Below are 19,736 nucleotides of genomic sequence, written 5' to 3' on the forward strand. Positions count from 1 at the left end.
GCCTGCGCTCGCCGCCGCCGCCGCCGCGTTAGCTCGCCGCCGCTCGCGCCGGCAACGGCCTCCCTGCGCCGCCCCGTGGAGACACGACCGGATCTGCCAGATCCGGCCCGGATCCGCCTACTCCGGCTACCCCCGACCCTCTCCGGCGAGCTCCCCGTCTCCGGCTCCCTCCGGGGACGTCTCCTTCGTCTTCCCGTCAACTTCGGCGAAGATTCCAGCAAACCTCGTAATCCGTGCGAAACCCTAGATCTTCTTCGGAGGGGTATATTTCCACTAAGTCCGTTTTCTCTGTAACATTTTATGCCCCTGTTCATTGCATCATGTCGGGGATATACCCCGTGGCGTAAACCGGCCGGACTGGATGACTCACTGGTAACCCGCCCGGAGCTTGGCGGTTCACGGGCTACCCGCCCGGTCTTGGCGATTCATTAGTAACCTGGCGGGCGGGTCAGATGGATGACGAGGCCCATGCCCCAGAAAGCCGGTTCACATTTAATGGTGGGCCGGTTTATGAGAAAAGCACAAGGAATATTCCCTTACAAAGGAGGCAAGACTAGGACTCCACTTGTAATAGAGTAATCCTAGTCCTAATAGGACTAGTCATGTAAATCGCCCCTTCAACATATATAAGGAGGGGCAGGGCACCCCAAGAGGGACAAGATTCACAAGTTCCACAAGTTGGACAAGTTAGGTTTAGACAATAGCTCAGTTGATAGAGCACTCTTGTAACCGTGATCATCATCATCAATATCAATGGAGCAGGATGTAGGCTTTTACCTCCATCGTGAGGGGCCGAACCTGGGTAAAACATCGTGCCTCTCATCCCACTCAACCCCTCTCAAGCTACCACATAGATGCGTTGGCCTCGCGACTAAGTCCTGACACTAAGGACATCTGCCGTGACAATTCCACGACAGTTGGCGCCCACCGTGGGGCTCACGCACGGTGGTGTTGAGTTCTTGGAGGGATTTCATCTAGGGATCAATGGGCTCGCAATTTTGTTAGTTGAGGAAGATCCGGCAGGTTCATTGTTTGGTGGTCGAGAGCATGATTAACTTTGGAGCTGGCAGTACAAGGTTTGAGATCAAAAGAAGCTAGGGTTCCATGCGTGTTGCCGCACGCGGCCTGTTTGTCCGCCCGGTTGAGGAGGGTTGATTTCCATCAAAACAACCAGTATTACAATCTGGCGAGACCGAGACCGACTCCGTTATTTAATCGCCGTTTTGCCACAAGAGCTGGTGCGTGTGAAATTTGGATCCACAGCAGTCGACATAGGTGGATTCGCTTCAAATCTCGATGCTACTGCCTTGCTGCTGTTACCGTGCACTACATCCAAATATTAAATCAGAGCCAGTACTAGGTATTGGTGGCCGGTTTAGTACTCACGAGGAGGCATTCAAAAAATTGGATATACCAGTTAATTGGGAACAAACCTGTGCCCGGCCGCTCCTCCTTCTGCTATGCCGCTCCGCCTTGCTGCTGTTGAACCGCCCTGGCCGAGGGCTACCCGTGAACCGCCGCCTGGACTCGCCTCAGGTGTCTTCTTCTGCCATGCGTCACAGCCGTCGTGAGTCGCCGCCCTTACTTTGCCTTGACCCGCCGTGGTCGATCCGTTGTTGCTCTGTCTGAGTCAGACCGACCTGCTGCCGCCTACTCCGAGGCGCCGTCGTTCCTACTGGCCGAGTCCGCCCGCAAGCTGGCCGACCTCCACCGTCACCGCTTCAGCCTTGCTCTGAGTCACCCGGAGGGCTTCATGCCGAGTTGCTTCAAATCGGCCGACCTCGATCGCTACATCGGGCCGTGCCCGGATTCAAGCTGCCGTCCGCCTGCCGGCGGCACATGACCCGCCCGCGCTGGTTCTGCTGCACCCCGAGAAAAAAAATCCGCTGACCTCACCATGGCGTTTCACCGCTACGCCTGCCGGCTTGCCTTCCTCTTCTGCCGCGCTTCACTCCCAAATTTATATATGGATCATCTGCCATACGAACAAATCAGGTGCTATTTTTCTAAACTTTTACTGGTATAATTAAGTATCATCCAAAGCTTTTTTCACGGTATGTTATGCTATACACAGGTCAATGGACTCATGGCCAAGGTATGATCCGGTCCTCGTGCACCGGCGTCGGAGGCAACGTATACATCTGCATCGCCCGTGCCAGGCGTTTAAAGACCAGGAGAATAACCCGGAGGGTTTCTGCTTGAACCGCCGGGACCATATTGAGTCGCCGACCAGCCTAAACCGCCTCTGTCGCGACAAACAGATCATCCGTTGTCCGAACAAAAAAACATCAGGTGATATCCATCTAAATCTAGTTTCTTGGTATATATTGTTTTTATCAAGGGAACAATTACTTTGGACCGGATATTATGATATGCAGGACGATTATTCATTATAAAACATGGTTTATACCATGGGTACGGCGTACGCGCTGGCAACGTCCTGCCCGGTGGTCGTCCGTGCCACATTACACGGTGAATGGACGCGTACAAACTGTCGCCCATACAGCCCGGTCTACATCAATTAGCTGGGACTGCGCCTGTGATTGACTCACGCGTCTGCACCAGTTTACAACTCCACGAACGACTCACCCGTCCGCTCTCGCGGCCGGTTCACGCGTGCGCGCCGGTTTACAATGCTGCGGCCGATTCTCCCGTCCGCACCGGCGCACAATGCCGCGGCCGACCTATCTGTCTGAGCCGCCTTTGATGCTGCGGTCGTCTTTGTCGTCCGTCTCTCGCGGCCTGGTCTACATCAACATACCGGGCCGCACTTGTCTGGATGAACTGTTTATTGACTATGAGAAAGTCACTACTTGGGAAGCCCGGTTTTCTTCCAACAAGTTGGAGGTAAATTATCATATATTATCAGCCATCGTCTGCACTGGATGGTTCAATGGGTAGGCGCACAAGTCGCCGCCACTACAGTTTGGTTAACTTCAAATCGCCAGTTGGAAGGAACCATTGGCCGAGTTGCTGACACGGCTCATACGGGATCATCTATAACCCGCCGCAGTCACCTCAACCTTCTATGGATTCATATCGTGCTATCAACAACAATGCTATACAACTTATGCCGGTTTATATCACGGTCAAATATGGAGAGTCTCAAGCCAACTCCTCGAGTCACCTTTGAGACTCGGGGGCTACGATGACATGACTCAGCGAATCTTGCCAGTTTCAGCAAATTTAAGAACCCCAGGACGATGGAGGGAAGGATTACCCGGTCCCGGAGGCTACTGTTATATTGATGAAAGTTTAAAGGCCGTCAAAAAATTTCCGGCTTAGAAAGTATATGACAGTTATACACTCCTGGCTCGATGAAGAAGTTCCGGGTCATCAGAAATGACTCCGGTTTACAATCTGGTTCAAGAAAAATCTATTCTCCTACAAAGCTCTGAAGCGCTCAAATCCAGTTTAACAATGTCCGGTTCAAAAAGGAATTAACTTCTCGCAAGTTCGAGTTTAAAGGCCGTCAGAAAATTTCCGGCTGAAAATGAAGATTCTGGTTTAAAATTCGGTTCAAGGGAAAGATGTCTCCCACAAAGCTTTGACACTCTCAATATCTGGTTCAAAATCCCGGTTCAAGAAGAACTTGTCTCTTGCAAAAAGTTAAAAGTTTCCGAAGAGAACCTACTGCCATGATGCGCGGTTCAAACATGGGTATCCCAGCTTACTGGCCTGACATATTATTGATCACATGGGGGCTTCTGCTTCATAAAGCAGGGTCTCTGTTCTTTTACATCATGTGTGGTTACACGGAGTTGTTCTAAAGCGGCCTCCGGTTTACCCCTTGAGTTAGCTTTTCAAAAGCATCATGTTATATCACTTGGGGCTTGGTCGTGTCCGAACCAATGCAATACCTCTTGATAGGCGAGAGCCACCAGATCACTTGGGGACTTGGTCACGTCTGAACTAGTCATGCCTCTTGATCGGCCTAAGGCCACAGAATCACTTGGGGGCTTGGTCGAACCCGAACCATTGCCATGCCACTTGATCGGCATAAATGCCACGGTTTCATTTGGGGACCTGGCTGACTTGAACCATAGCTACACCTATCGGGAGCTTGGTCGTGTCCGACCATGGTAACACCATCTGATCAGCTCAATAAGCCTTTTTTGCAAATGGTTTTATCATTGTATTTGCTTCAATATTTTCCTTGATAACTATTTCTTTTATTTTTGTTGCGTTTTTAAATTGACCGGTTCGACTGTCAAATTACAAATTGACGGAACACGGTCAAATCTTAATCCGGAGGCTATCTGCCCGGTTTGATTTTCTATTACCATCCTATTATGGAGTAAACCGGTGTTTATCAACCCGGCTCGGCTTTCAACTACAAGTTGTCAGTACACGATCAAGTTATAATCCGAAGACTATCAGCCCGGTCTGGTTTGACTACGAGTCGCCAGTATTATATATGGTTAAACTGGTGTTTATCACAACCCGGTACGGTTTTATCATAAACCGGCACAATATGAAGGGAGTTATCATACTCAAGATTTGGGTTATCACTCTTACTAAAAAAAGTTGGTAAACCAACGATGTGATTCAATGTCACATGTATGGTCTATTTCATATTTGATTATTCTTAAGTGCAGCCTTGGTTATAAACCCGGGTTATATGTTGGGCATTATGACCCGTCTGACGGTAAACCGCCAGGACACTTTAAACTTGTTGTATGCAGAAACAGGTTTGTTAAACCGGCCTGGCTTTGGACTATAAGTCGCCAGTATATATATTTGGATTGCGCCATTGGAATCATGCGCTTATAAATAATTGGGTTATATTATTCAAATAGCCAAACTTGGCTGAATTTTCATTATGATATTGAATGAATAAGGTTTTCATACCGGATTATATTATCTTCAATAGCCAACATGGCTGGATTTTTATGGTTATTAATAACTGGTATTATTAAGTTTTCAAAGTCGATTTAGCGCAATGGCTATTATTTTATCAAAGGATATGATTTATTCTACAATGAAAGGAATAGTCCCGAGTCGTTGCAGGCTTACAACCCGGCACTTGGGGGCTACATTATTCAAATTGAGATTACATGCAAGTCTCATGTTGCTGCAAGCATGCACCATGACACTTGGGGGCTAATGCAAAGTCATTTTTACTAGTCTTATTGAAGACCCGACTCATCATATTATAATGAGCCGACCCTTGGGGGCTACCAATTGCTCCTGTCAACAATTCAAGGTACACAAGTTTTCGTCCATAATGTTGAAGGATCCATTGCTCAGTTGGTAAAGCACAAAGCTCTTAACCTTGTGGACGTGGGTTCAAGCCCTGCGATGGAAGCTACATTATAATATGTTATTTTCATTGAAGTATATATCAAGTCCCGGTTCAGTATTATCTTACTAAGCCGACCCTTGGGGGCTACACGTTGCTGTTCAAAGTTTACAAGATTATATTTACAAAGTCCCTGCTCATTATTGCATAATGACCCGACCCTTGGGGGCTACACTGGTTGAAGTTTTTATGAGCATCAAGCAATTACAAGTCCCAGGTTGCTGCAAGCATGACAACCCGACACTTGGGGGCTACATATGTGGAATACTCAATTCTGACTAGTGACTGGGATGAACAACATGGATTTCTTCAAAATTGGTAACATTTATATTGAAGCGAGTCTTAAGCCATCACTTTGTTCTGCTCAAGATTTGGGGGCTACAGGTATTATATTATTATCGAAGAAATATTTTCAAATTCTTTGTTTGAGCAAACCAGATTGACCCGGCGTCACCAATCATTATGACCCTATGGCTGCAACCCGGCGTCATCAATAATCATGAACCGGCATTGTGAACCGGCATTGGCAGCAATCATAACCCGACGTCTATTAATGGTCATAATCCGGGATCATCAGTTTTTATAACCCGGCCATTTTGGTAATTTGAAACCGGCAAGTTTTACATCTTCAAACCGGCTGAATATCAGATAAGTATTTCAAGACCCATATTTCTTAAACCGGTGCTTTGGGAGCTGAGTCAAAGGAGTTATTCTTCACAATATTTCTCGGTGACAAACCAATGTCGGCAAATTGATTATGAAGCTGGTCTGTTGACCCGGATTTCCCAGAAGGAGGAAATAAGAAGGACTTAAGAATAATCAGGTACCGGTTTACAATTTTTTTTAACCCGGAGCATAACCTGTCGAATTTGCTCTTGAGTTTATGTTGCAGATCAGTTTAACATGGATAAATCCAAATTAAACTGGGGGCTAATGTCGGGGATATACCCCGTGGCGTAAACCGACCGGAAGTATAAACCGGCTGGACTGGATGACTCATTGGTAACCCGCCCGGAGCTGGGCGGTTCACGGGCTACCTGCCCGGTCTTGGCGATTCATTAGTAACCCGGCGGGTGGGTCAGATGGATGACGAGGCCCATGGCCCAGAAGGCCGGTTCACGTTTAATGGTGGGCCAGTTTATGAGAAAAGCACAAGGAATATTCCCTTACAAAGGAGGCAAGACTAGGACTCCACTTGTAATAGAGTAATCCTAGTCCTAATAGGACTAGTCATGTAAACCGCCCCTTCAACATATATAAGGAGGGGCAAGGCACCCCAAGAGGGAAAAGATTCACAAGTTCCACAAGTTGGACAAGTTAGGTTTAGACAATAGCTCAGTTGATAGAGCACTCTTGTAACCATGATCATCATCATCAATATCAATGGAGCAGGATGTAGGCTTTTACCTCCACCGTGAGGGGCCGAACCTGGGTAAAACATCGTGCCTCTCATCCCACTCAACCCCTCTCAAGCTACCACATAGATGCGTTGGCCTCGCGACTAAGTCCTGACACTAAGGACATCTGCCGTGACAATTCCACGACACATCATAACTTCTCACCCGTAGCTCCATTTTGCATGCATGATATATCGAAATGTTCATCAGGATGCCCGCTTCATATTGTTCCATTGCACCATGCTTGTGTGAGTCCATCTTGATGCCCTAAATGCTGTTGCAAGAGTGCTATAAAATGTTAGTTCCCGATTCTTATCAGATTATGAGCTTTTGTCATTTTTGCCATGATTATTGTGTGCTGCATATGAACGTGAGCTCTGCATGTGTTTTGGGATATGCCATGCCATCTTTACAGGGGTGTATGCCATGTATTTTTGTGATTAATGTGGTGATTAGCACATGCATGCAAAGTAGCTCTTGTGATGTTGCTGATTTCAGGGACTTAGAATTTCACTAAGTCATTTCCCTGTTGTTATTTTTATGCCATGTATTCATGTTGCTACAGAGTGATCCATGCTTCTTTTGAGTATGTTCAGTAGGGATGATTTTGAGATATTGTTATGCTCTATGCATCCATGCCCTTGTTTGCAATTATGGAGTGACCTAGCATGACTCAATCTTGCTCTACTTTTGCTATAAAATGTTCCTGGGAGATTGTTTACATGTTAATCAATTTTGCCAAGGTTGTTGTAGTTGATCCATGCATGCTATGAGCTTGTTCTTGCTTTGGTTAGCTTCATAATCATGTCTTCTTGCTGGTAGTATGCTTAGTTTGTCATGCAATGCCTTGTGTTGAGTGCATCGAGCTCGCAAACATGCCTACGTAATTCTGTTTTTGCCATGTCCAGTTTTCTGCTAAGTCTGAATCTGTTAACGAAACTTGCTATGTTTACATGGGTGCCATCATATCTTCTGATCCTTTTTGTCTTATGGTCAGTAAGGGACTTTTGTCATATGCTTTGAGTAGATTCATGCCATGCCTTGTATTGCTTTGATCTGATCCTGTAGCATGTTGTTATCTTGCTCTAAACATTGCTTCCTGATGTTAATTCCTAACATGTTGTTATTTTCACTAAGTCTGTGATGCTGATATATTTTGCACTTTTGCCATGCTTGTTTGAACCTACTATTGTGTGAATTAGCCATAGCTCAGTGTTCATCCTTTGTCAAGCATCTTGAGTAGATCACTTCCATGTGCTTTGTTGCTATGTTAGAGTGCCGTAGCTTAGTTTCTTGTTGCGTTTTAGATGGCATCGTGCTGTTAATCGCAGAATCGTACCATTCTTGTTTTGCTAGCCATTTGCAAACCGTGCATCCGATTCCGGTGATCTTTATATAGATTTCGACCGAAATCAACTCATCTTTCCAGCGGTGCACTTGGTTTACCAAGCTGAGGCCTGGTTCAATATTTTCCTTCTGGAGCTCGCATATGCATTGCATAGCACATCCTGCATATCATGACATGTTTTGCATCATGTTGCTTGCGCATTGCATCGTGGTTGATTGTGGTTTCCTTGGCTTGTGTTCTTGCATTGGGTAGAGCCAGGAGACGAGTTCGTGATCGAGGAACCCGTTGAGTACGCTTACGAGGATCAAGCTTACGTCAACTCGGAGATCTTTGCAGGCAAGATGACCATACCCTCGAAATCACTTCTATCTTTGCTTGCTAGTTGCTCGCTCTTTTGCTATGCTGCGATACCTACCACTTGCTATACCATGCCTCCCATATTGCCATGTCAAACCTCCAACCCACCTTGTCCTAGCAAACCGTTGTTTGGCTATGTTACCGCTTTGCTCAGCCCCTCTTATAGCGTTGTTAGTTGCAGATGAAGATGGAGTTTGTTCCATGTTGGAACATGGATATTTGTTGGGATATCACAATATCTCTTATTTTAATTAGTGCATCTATATACTTGGTAAAGGGTGGAAGGCTCGGCCTTATGCCTGGTGTTTTGTTCCACTCTTGTCGCCCTAGTTTCCGTCATACCGGTGTTATGTTCCTTGATTTTGCGTTCCTTACGTGGTTGGGTGTTATGGGAACCCCTTGACAGTTCACTTTGAATAAAACTCCTCCAGCAAGGCCCAACCTTGGTTTTACATTTGCACTAACAACCTATCACCTTCCCTTGGGTTCTGCAGACTCAAGGGTCATCTTTATTTTAACCCCCCCGGGCCAGTGCTTCTCTAAGTGTTGGTCCGAACCGAGTAGACTGCGGGGCCACCTCGGGGAAACTTGAGGTTTGGTTTTACTTGTAGGATGTCTCATCCAGTGTTGCCCTGAGAACGAGATATGTGCAGCTCCTATCGGGATTGTTGGCACATCGGTTGGCTTTGCTGGTCTTGTTTTACCATTGTCGAAATGTCTTATAACCGGGATTCCGAGTCCGATCGGGTCTTCCTGGGAGAAGGAATATCCTTCATTGACCATGAGAGCTTGTGATGGGCTAAGTTGGGAAACCCCTGCAGGTTTATGAACTTTCGAAAGCCGTGCCCACGGTTATGGGCAGATGGGAATTTGTTAATGTCCGGTTGTAGAGAACTTGACACTTAACTTAATTAAAATGCATCAACCGTGTGTGTAGCCGTGATGGTCTCTTCTCGGTGGAGTCCGGGAAGTGAACACGGTTCTTGTGTTATGCTTGAGCGTAAGTAGTTTCAGGATCACTTCTTGATCACTTCTAGTTCAGGACCATTGCTTTGCTTCTCTTTTCGCTCTTATTTGCGTATGTTAGCCACCATATATGCTAGTGCTTGCTGCGGCTCCACCTTACTACCTTTTCCTACCCATAAGATTAAATAGTCTTGATCGCGAGGGTCTGAGATTGCTGAGTCCCCGTGACTCACAGATTACTTCAAACAGTTTCAGGTGCCGATGATAACCGTGAAGGTGACGCAACCGAACTCAAGGAGGAGCTCGATGAAGATCTTGATCGTAGTTTTGTTTCATTTCAAGTTGATCAGTAGTGGAGCCCAGTCGGGGCGATCAGGGATCTAGCATTAGGGGTGGTCTTGTTTTATATTGGTTCCGTAGTCGGACCTTGATTGTATTCTGGATGATGTAATGCTATATTTATGTATTGTGTGAAGTGGCGATTCTAATCCAACTCTTTATCCCTTTCTTATTCAGTACATGGGATGTGTAAAGATTACCCCTCTTGCGACATGCCTACAAATGCGGTTATGCCTCTAAATCGTGCTCCGACACGTGGGAGATATAGCCGCATCGTGGGTGTTACACTGTACCAGTGATACCTTGGGTTGTGGTGTTGATCTTGATCATGTAGTCGAACTTGTTTTGGGATACTCAAGGTTGATGTTGTCCATCAAGAATTGGGAACACCACTAGTAGTTTGAGTTCATCTTCCTACATGGGTTAGTTTTGCAAGGAATAGCACTTGTGTATCCAAATTGGCAATCATGAAATTTGACATATGAAAGTAGTCAAAGGATATGTATTGGGAGTTCATGCTTCCTTGTATTCAACAACCAAATCATAGGAACTTGGTGATGTAGAAATTTCTCAAAATATGAGTGGCTTGAAATCTCATAGATTTGGGTTCATCCAAGTAGGGTTAGATAATATGCAAGGGTACAAGTATAGATCCAAGACATATGATCATCACCGTAAGAGAAATATCAAGGATTAGTCATAAAAGTCCCACGCCTTGCATGTATCCAAATGGAGCTTATACTCCAAGTTTGAGGCATTAATGATATTCAATTCACCTCTCAAACGGCAATTGCTTATCGGTTTGGTGAATATATCCGCCAATTGCTTATCGGTTCGAACATGCTTAAGATTGATGTCTCCTTTAGCAACATGATCTCAAATGAAATGATGACGCACTTCAATATGCTTAGTTCGAGAATGTTACACGAGAGTATGAGCAATCTTAATAGCACTTTCATTGTCACAAATCAATGGAACATGTTTCACATGTATCCCATAATCCTTAAGGTTTTGGGTCATCCAAAGTAACTGAGCACAACATGATCCGGTGGCAATGTATTCTGCTTCAGTAGTAGATAAGGATACCGAGTTTTGTTTCTTGGAGGACCAAGACATAAGGGATCTACCAAGGAATTGACAAGCACCCGAAGTGGACTTTCTATCAACCTTGTCACCGGCATAGTCCGAATCGGAGTAGCCAACAAGATCAAAAGATTACCTCTTAGTATACCAAATGCCAAAGTTTGGTGTATGAATTAAGTACCTCACTATCCTTTTCAAGGCCTTAAGATGACACTCTTTAGGGGCCGCTTGATATCTTGCACACATGCACACACTTAGCATAATATAGGGACGGGAGACACATAGATATAACAACGAACCAATCATAGAGCGATAAACCTTTTGGTCAACCGGTTTGCCATCCTTAGTCAAGTCAAGATGTCCACTAGTAGGCATGGGTGTTTTCATACCTTTGCTTTCTTGCATGTTGAACTTCTTGAAAAGATCCTTGGTGTACTTTGTTTGAGAGACAAAGGTACCTTCCTTAGTTTGCTTGATTTTCAAGCCAAGGAAAAATTTGAGTTCACTCATCATAGACATCTCAAACTTCTCCGACATTAGCCTTCCAAACTTTTCAATAAAATGGGGGTTAGTAGAACCAAATATGATATCATCCACATAAATTTGGCACGCAAATAATTCACCATTAACCCTTTTAGTAAAAAGTGTAGAATCAATCATCCCAATTTCAAAGCCTTTTTCAATAAGAAACTTGGTCAAGCATTTATACCATGCTCTAGGAGCTTATTTAAGACCATAAAGGGATTCATGAAGTTTGTAGACATGATTAGGTTTCTTGGGATTGATAGTCAGGAGGTTGTTTAACATAACCTTCCTCCTTAATTCCTGCATTTAGAAAAGAACTTTTAATATCCATTTGGTATAAGGTGATATCATGATGATTGGCATAAGCAAGTATCACTACAAAAAAAAGATCCGTGACATTTTGGGTTGAACGATTTTTTTCCTTTCATGCTTATGACACTTCTATGACGATAATTGTGACAAAACCCGGTATCATCATACATGTGGTGGGCTCCTACTTCTATGATAAAAAATCATGACAGAAAAAATGGGCTTTTTGTCCTGGGCGGGCCGAGGACGCAGCTGCATGAGATTCTTTGGGCCGTCCATGATGGAAAAACCGTGGTAGAAGTGAGGGCAAGGAAAATATCGGGGAGTTCCCGGTTACGGTGGGTGGTCGGGGCCGACTGATGCACGGTTCTCCCATACACGTACGTGCGTGGGTGCGAGGCATTGCACTCTAACTGAACCCGAGCGATTGCACGGCAGGCTATGCATTACTGAACCCGAGCGATTGATCAATCTGGCTGTTAACTGAACCCGATCGAGCGATTCCTTCGCTACTCCTGCTAACTGAAGCCGGTCGAACTTGTTGCCTCTTGATGAACAGTGAGCGTTGTTGGGGGTTGGATGAATAGTCTCGGTGGGGTTTGGATGAACAGGACCTCATGGTAGTAGAGGTCGTTGCCGCTGGATGAACAGGACCCCGATTGACCGAGCCGGTTGGGGTGGATGAACAAGACCCCGTGGAGCACTGGTTGAACAGTAACCGATGGAGGGCTGGACGAAAAGTAGCCCGTGAAGGGTTGGTTGAACAGGACCCCGTGGAGAGGGCTGGTTGAATAGTAGCTGGTGGAGGAGAGGTGGAGGCTGGATGAACACGAGCCCGTGGATGATTAGTAGCTGGTGGGGGCAGGAGGGAGACGTCATGGATGAACAATCGCAAGTGGAGGCTGGAGGAGGTCGATGGTGGATGAACAGTAGCCCGTGGAGGCTGGAGCGTGGAAGTAGACAGTGGATGAATAGTAGCACATGGAGTCCCGTTTTGCGGTACGCCACACCCCTCCCGATAAACAGGACCCTCGTTTCGACCATAGGAGGTCGAAGAGAAGTACGTTTCCTTTGTTTTGCGGTACGCCACACCCCTCCAGATCAATAGGACCCTGTTTCGACCGTAGGAGGTCGAAGATAAGTCCGTTTCCTCCATTTTACGGTACGTCACACCCCTCCTGGTGAACAAGATCCCGTTTCGACCATAGGCGGTCGAACACAAGGCCCTTTCCTCCATTCTGCTGTACGCCCGGCCTCGTTTCGGCTGTTCCGTCCAAGCCGGTTGGCTCCCGATGAACACGGCGCATTCCGTTGCCTCCCGATGAACAAGACGATGCAGTTTCTCCATTCCGATAGTGCCGTAGCTAGGGGGTGGCCAGGGTGGTCCATGGACCACCCTGGATTTTTGCCAGAGCTTGTGTATAGTGTAGTAAAATAATATTTCTTCAAAAATAAGTAAACTTATGTAAATATTTCTACTAATGGACCACCCTGGCGTATTGAGCTGGCTACGCCACTGCATTCCGACCCAGCCATGTACACGAGCCCTGGCCGTACATATGCACGAGTAGGCATTCGAGACCCCGCCCATATGTATGTACGTGGCCGTATTTACTTTCTTGCACCCTGGCTGTACGTACGTGTACATGCTACGTCAGCTCCTCTACTACGACACGTGCCCTTGCTTACTCGGCCACAGTTCATCGCTGCAGCCTGCAGATAGACCGATCGACCAGTATGTACGTACACGTTCGCGACCAGAATGACAACGCTATGCACACTTTGACCAGGTGGGTCCCGACTGTCAGGGAGGATAAGGAGGCACTTACTTGCGTGTGAAGATGTATCTGATGGGTCCCAGCAGCCAGAGAAACATTTTTTTTGCAAAATACGGTGGCCCGTCTAGTGGGTCCCTGCTGTCAGGTGGAGGAATCATTATTTTATGCGTAATAAGGTCGCACTTCCTTACTGCAGCCATGGACCCAACTGTCAGCCTCTCCACGTACAATAGTCTTTTGATGAAAGTCATTCCTTGACCAAATTGACCATGCTGCACCGAGAGCACTAAGGCAGTGGACGACGGTGAGGCCTAGGAACGGGACGACGCGGAGTCGGGGAAGACGCGACAGTGGTTGCCCATGCGGAGAGGAGTATGAGGGTTGACTGGTTTGGCTGCAGTGTGAGGCTTCCCTCGTCGCAGAATAACAGGGGTTATGGGTGAGTAGAGGGATGGCATGGCCAGAGGTTGGAGTAGGACGGGGAGGTCAGGCCTGCGCGGCAGCAGAGCCGACCACGGGAGGCAGGAGCAGGCGGGGCGGCTGGAGCAAGAAGACCAGATGTTGAACAAGCACTATGGCCGTTGGATGGACATCGTACGACCATTGGAGCTAGAATTGTTCATATTGACTAAGTTGACAAAGCCCTCCATCCGCGTCAAGTTCGTAGGCCCACAAGTCAGCCTCCCACTATGGTGGGTCCCAACTAGCAGGGGGAGTATTCATTTTTTATTCGTAATAAGGAGGCACTTCCTTGCATGCGAAGATATAGCTGGTGGGTCCGAGCTATCAGCGGGGGGAACATTTTTTTCGCGAAATACAGAGGCCCTTCCGGTGGGTCCCAACTGTCTGGTGGAGGAATCATTATTTTGCGGTTAATAAGGAGGCATTTCCTTATGTGCGGCCGTGGACCCAGCTGTCAGCCTCTCCACGTACAATCCTCTTTCGATGGATGTCGTTCGTTGACCACGCCGCGCCGAGAGCACCGGGGCGGTGGACGACGACGAGGCCTAGAAAGGAACGATACAGAGCCAAGGAAGACTCGTCAGTTGTTTCCCACGCGAAGGGGAGTACGAGGGTTTATTGGTTCGTTTGTCGTCGCTAGATAATAACAATAGGTGTGGTTTAGTAGAGGGATGGCCAGGCTAGCAATGGGAGTAGGGTGGGGCGGTGTGGCCTGCGCGATAGCTTAGCCGGCCACGAGAGGAGGGAGCAGGTAGTCCCACCGGAGCTTGTTTGAGAGGCTGGAGCAGGAAGAGCAGAGACTGAAGAAGCACGGCGACCGTTGGATGGACATCCAACATTCACTGCTCTCGTGTGTTGACTAAGTTGACACGGCGTTCCATGTGCGTCAACCTTTTTTGAGGAAAGTGTACTCGTCAACTTATAGCAGGCGCACAAGTCAGCCTCAAATCTGTGGAAAACAACATACAATCCATCTGCCATTATTTCAAATAATTTACACCCCATTTGCTAATTCTTAAGGTTTTTTGAAGCCCATATTATTTTTGTTAGTATTACGCCTATACTATGGCCACGGTTAAAAAATTGTACATAATTTTGCATATTTGGATGCGGTCTGAACTGTTTTTAATCCCGAAATTTTGAGCCACATTCAAACTAATTTTAAAAATATATTTATATCAATATAAAATCCAACAAATTGTCCACGCATAAAAATCAATGTAATTTAAATCTTGAAATGAAAAAAAAGAATTTAAAACTAATTGCCGGTTTGATGTGTTTTAAAAATGTACAACCCTGCTACCTCTTGAGCTTGCGTTGGTTTTTCCCTTAAAGAGGAAAGGGTGATGCAGCAAAGTAGAGTAAGTATTTCCCTCAGCTTTTGGGAACCAAGGTATCAATCTAGTAGGAGACAACGCAACAAGCCATCGAATACCTGCACAAACAAACACCAACTTGCACCAACGCGGCAAAGGGGTTGTCAATCCCTTCACAGTTATTTGCAAAGTTAGATCTGATATAGATGAATAAATGATAAAGTAATAGTTTTGGTATTTTTGGTTTATGGAACGGAAAGTAAAAGATTGCAAAGAAAGTAAATAGGACACTAAAATTGTAGATCGGAAACTTATATGATGGACAATAGACCCGGGGGTCATAGGTTTCACTAGAGGCTTCTCTCAAGATAGAAAATATTATGGTGGGTGAACAAATTACTGCCGAGCAATTGATAGAAAAGCGCAAAGTTATGACGATATCTAAGGCAGTGATCGTGTATATAGGCATCACATCTGTATCTACTACTATTACTCCACACATCGACCGACTCATGCCTGCATCTAGAGTATTAAGTTCATAAGAACAGAGTAATGGTTTATGTAAGATGACATGATGTAGCGGAATCAACTCAAGCAATATGATGAAAACCCCATCTTGTTATCCTCAATGGCAACAATACAATACATGTCGGTTCCCCTTCTGCCACTAGGATCGAGCACCGCAAGACTGAACCCAAAGCTAAGCACTTCTCCCATTGCAAGAAAAACCAATCTGGTTGGCCAAACCAAATTGATAGTTCGACGAGACTTGCATATAAGAATTCAGAGGAGATTCAAATACTCATAGATAAGCTGATCATAAATCCACAATTCATTGGATCTCGGCAAACACACCGTAAAAAAGTATTACATCGAATAGATCTCCAAGGACATCAAGGAGAACATGGTATTGAGAATCAAAGAGAGAGAGAGAGAGAGAGAGAGAGAGAGAGAGAGAGAAGAAGAAGCCATCTAGCTACTAGTTATGGACTCGTAGGTCTGAAGTAAACTACTCACGCTTCATCGGACACTACTAGGAAAAGGCCTGCTAGTGGCGCACCTGTTTTGGCTACTAATGGCGCACTACAGGTGCGCCACTAGCATCACGCCATTAGAATTTTTTACTAATGGCGCACCTATGGTGCGCCATTAGTATATCCCACGGTGCGCCATTAGTATGCCTCCCAGGGGGGCATATTTACCCATGTGCTCTGGCTTACTAATGGCGCACTAGTTGATGATGCGCCACTAGTGTGCTTTTTGCAGTGTGCCACTAAAGTGCTGAGTGGTGCGCCATTAGTGTGAATATTAGGGATTTTTTTCTTTTCTGATATTTGCACAGGTTACAAAACATATTACTGCACAGAATATAGAGAGCACACCATTGAAATAGCAGATTTATCGAATACTATAGAAGATTAGTCTCCGAATACAATTCATCATATTAGTCTCTGAATTTAAAATACCGAACAAAGTTAGAACATTACAAGTCTCGAGACTACGAGTAGTGAGTTTGTCAAAAGTAATGCTGCATTCGAAGATATTTGAGAGATGTGTCCTCTCTTATCTCCGTGCTACTGCTACTGCTATGCGTAAACATGACCTAAATACCCTATTTAAGGTAAAATAGCATAAAACAAAATAGACCCTGATTCTCCATTATGGACAATGGACATCATCCTGTCTCCAGTTCTTGCGCTTCGCTTCCTTTTGCTTCCAAGAACCTCCTTACGACTGTTCATACATTTTTTCCATCCTTTGATTTGCATGTCTCCACTTCTTTTAGAAATATGGTATGGACAGTTGAGATTCATAGGATGACATGGCAGTATGTTCAAAACATTAAGGCTACCTTTCTGATACATCAAATGAGGCGCACCATTCTCTGGGATTATCTGTTGAAAAAACATAGTAATAACTTCATAGTTAGCAATGATGTACTAGTTTTAGAAGTATGCAAAAGATGCACGGATGTCGTAATAGTAAAAAATCTTACCAGGGTATCTCCATGGTAGTTACCGTAGTTCAACACATGCACTAGTGGCACGTATTGACCATAATGTTGAGGAGTTTGATTGTAGATATTGTAATTTTCAATGTCAGTAGAAAATCCGACCAGATGATTTTTCTCCTTGTAAGTTAATTCGGAGCCATCGGTGTAGTGGGTTTTGTCTACCTTCTCCCGCACATTCTTTGAAGAATGAACATAAGCTGTCAATGGAAATAAGCTGTCAACTATTTTGAAATGAACAATATAAATTAGTTAATAATTAACTATGTTTGAGAAACTCACATAGCGGTAGAACCGGAGGCATATCAACAAGGACCCAAATGTCCATATTGTCTTGGTCGATGTTAGGATCACCAAGATCCATGGTGACAAGCATACCCTCATCAAAACCATACATCTTGCAAAATGCTTTCCAATTTTTTCAACCAAAATGGGTTACGCTCCCAGAATTATACAGATTTACTTCAAAATCCACATCGTGATGAGTCCTTAGGTGAATTTTCTTTGTTTCAGAATTTTCATGGTCTTTAAAATCCATCCTCTCTAAGACATAGCGTCTTGCATGGCATGGGATAAGCTATACTTGAATTGTAAAAGATGAAAATTACACGTTGAAATAGTTGAAGTCATGCTTAATTATGAAAATAACACTTGTCGTCATTGTGTACCATTTCAACTTCGAAGGTCTCCTCGAGCTTAATGCTGAAGCACCGATCATCATCCAGGTGAGGCCTGTCGCACAGACCTCGATCGTCGTGGCACCAGCCGCACTCCCTCGGGAGACTTTCCTCGTCCGATGACGACATTTCCCACGTTCATAATTCAAAACAACATCATCTCTTGCGTTGGGTCCAATAAGATAATCCATAGTGTGGTGTTGTCCTAAAAACATTTCTTTCTTTAAGCCTGCTACATCCATCTCAAGTATTTATGGTCAAGGGTTAGCAGGCCATCCAAATAGAATATGTGGTATGAGCTTTTTTAGTAGGTCATCCTACCAGATTAGGGTTTATCAATGACGAGCAACTGACATTAGTAATAACTATGAGTTGATATCACACTTCTATATGTATAACACAAGAGGCAGTTGATCCTACTTAATTGAGTACTAAGATACCCCGGCCCATGCATTAGTCGCAACAAGTACCCCATATGTCCTATTTTTAGCAAAGTCATGCTAAAATTCACGGAAAATTTCAGCATGACCTTTGCTGAAAATAGGACATTATGGAGTACCCAAATTTGCCGGAACGTAAGTTAATCAACATTCTGACAAACTCAAGGGCCTCTCGGGGTACCTGCAAAATCATCACGACACGATGGTCGGAGACAAAACCCAGCAAACTAGCACCACAATGTGCCAAGCAGTACTACAAACAGAACTTGTGGCAAGCAACAACAGAAACAGATTCAACCAATTTGAATCTGATATCCTAGTGAAATTCAGGTAGCATTCTACAAGTTTCAACTACGAGTAGCATCCGTGGGGCCAACTCTAATCAATTAAACTACGAGTTGCTGATTCGACAACCTACAAACTGATGACAAATTTATCTACCATGACCACATCCAGGAACAGTTCTATTATAACACGATATTTCAGGGAAACACACAAAAGAAAACAATTCTTGTAATACATTGTTAACAGGGCATGGATTTTACTCCTACAGTATCAGCATGAGAGATATTTAGCGCATGCACTCGTGAGTATGTCTATGACTTGTGACAATGTGGCAAAGTTGTACAAAAGAACTCAACCCTTTTTAGTTGGTACATAGTATGTTCCTACATGATGACCATTTGTCTCAAAACATAAAAAATCATCTCTTTGTTAACGAAAAGCAAAGAACCTTCCAATGAATGTAATTTAATTAATGAGGTTTCACTTGACCAACATGCTTAGTCCTATCTTTGCTCCACAATTTGAAATATATTGCTCATTGGACTTATCTTGAAGAGCTAGCCATGATAAATTCAAATATCAAAATGAATTTAAATTTTCACACTATACCAAGTCTATAGAAGCCATAATAGGATTGTTGTGCGTTGATGCACGATTGTGATTACTTTGTACATGTATTTTGAATTTTTGTAAACATATTATGGCACCGAACTTTGTTGTGCTGGTGATCTATGTTGTTGTCAAGCAATAAAGGCGGTGAAAAACATGCATTTGTCATGAGAAATCCTGAACTATTGAAACATTCATCAATTCATAACAGATATCACCAAGACTACAAGTCTACTAGCATTTAAAATCATGGATGCATCCATGTTTTCCTAAAAAAAGATGAGCTTGTATTTATTTTTTCTGAGCTTGAAAAGAAGGGGAAGAGGAGAGGGGAGGGGAACCTGCGCAGGGGCCGGGTAGTGACGGACGGCGGCGAGGTTGCACGGGCGACGGACGGTGGCGGCGAGGTTGCACGGGCGACGGACTGCGGCGGCGAGGTTGCACAGGAAACGGACGTCTCGGAGGAAGAAGACGTGCTCCGGCAGGCCTCTTCCTCCTGGTGGACGCGGGCCTCCTCCTCCCGGTGGACGCG

This window comes from Triticum dicoccoides, chromosome 1A, assembly GCF_002162155.2.
Source record: "Triticum dicoccoides isolate Atlit2015 ecotype Zavitan chromosome 1A, WEW_v2.0, whole genome shotgun sequence".
In the NCBI taxonomy this organism is placed as follows: Eukaryota; Viridiplantae; Streptophyta; class Magnoliopsida; order Poales; family Poaceae; genus Triticum; species Triticum dicoccoides.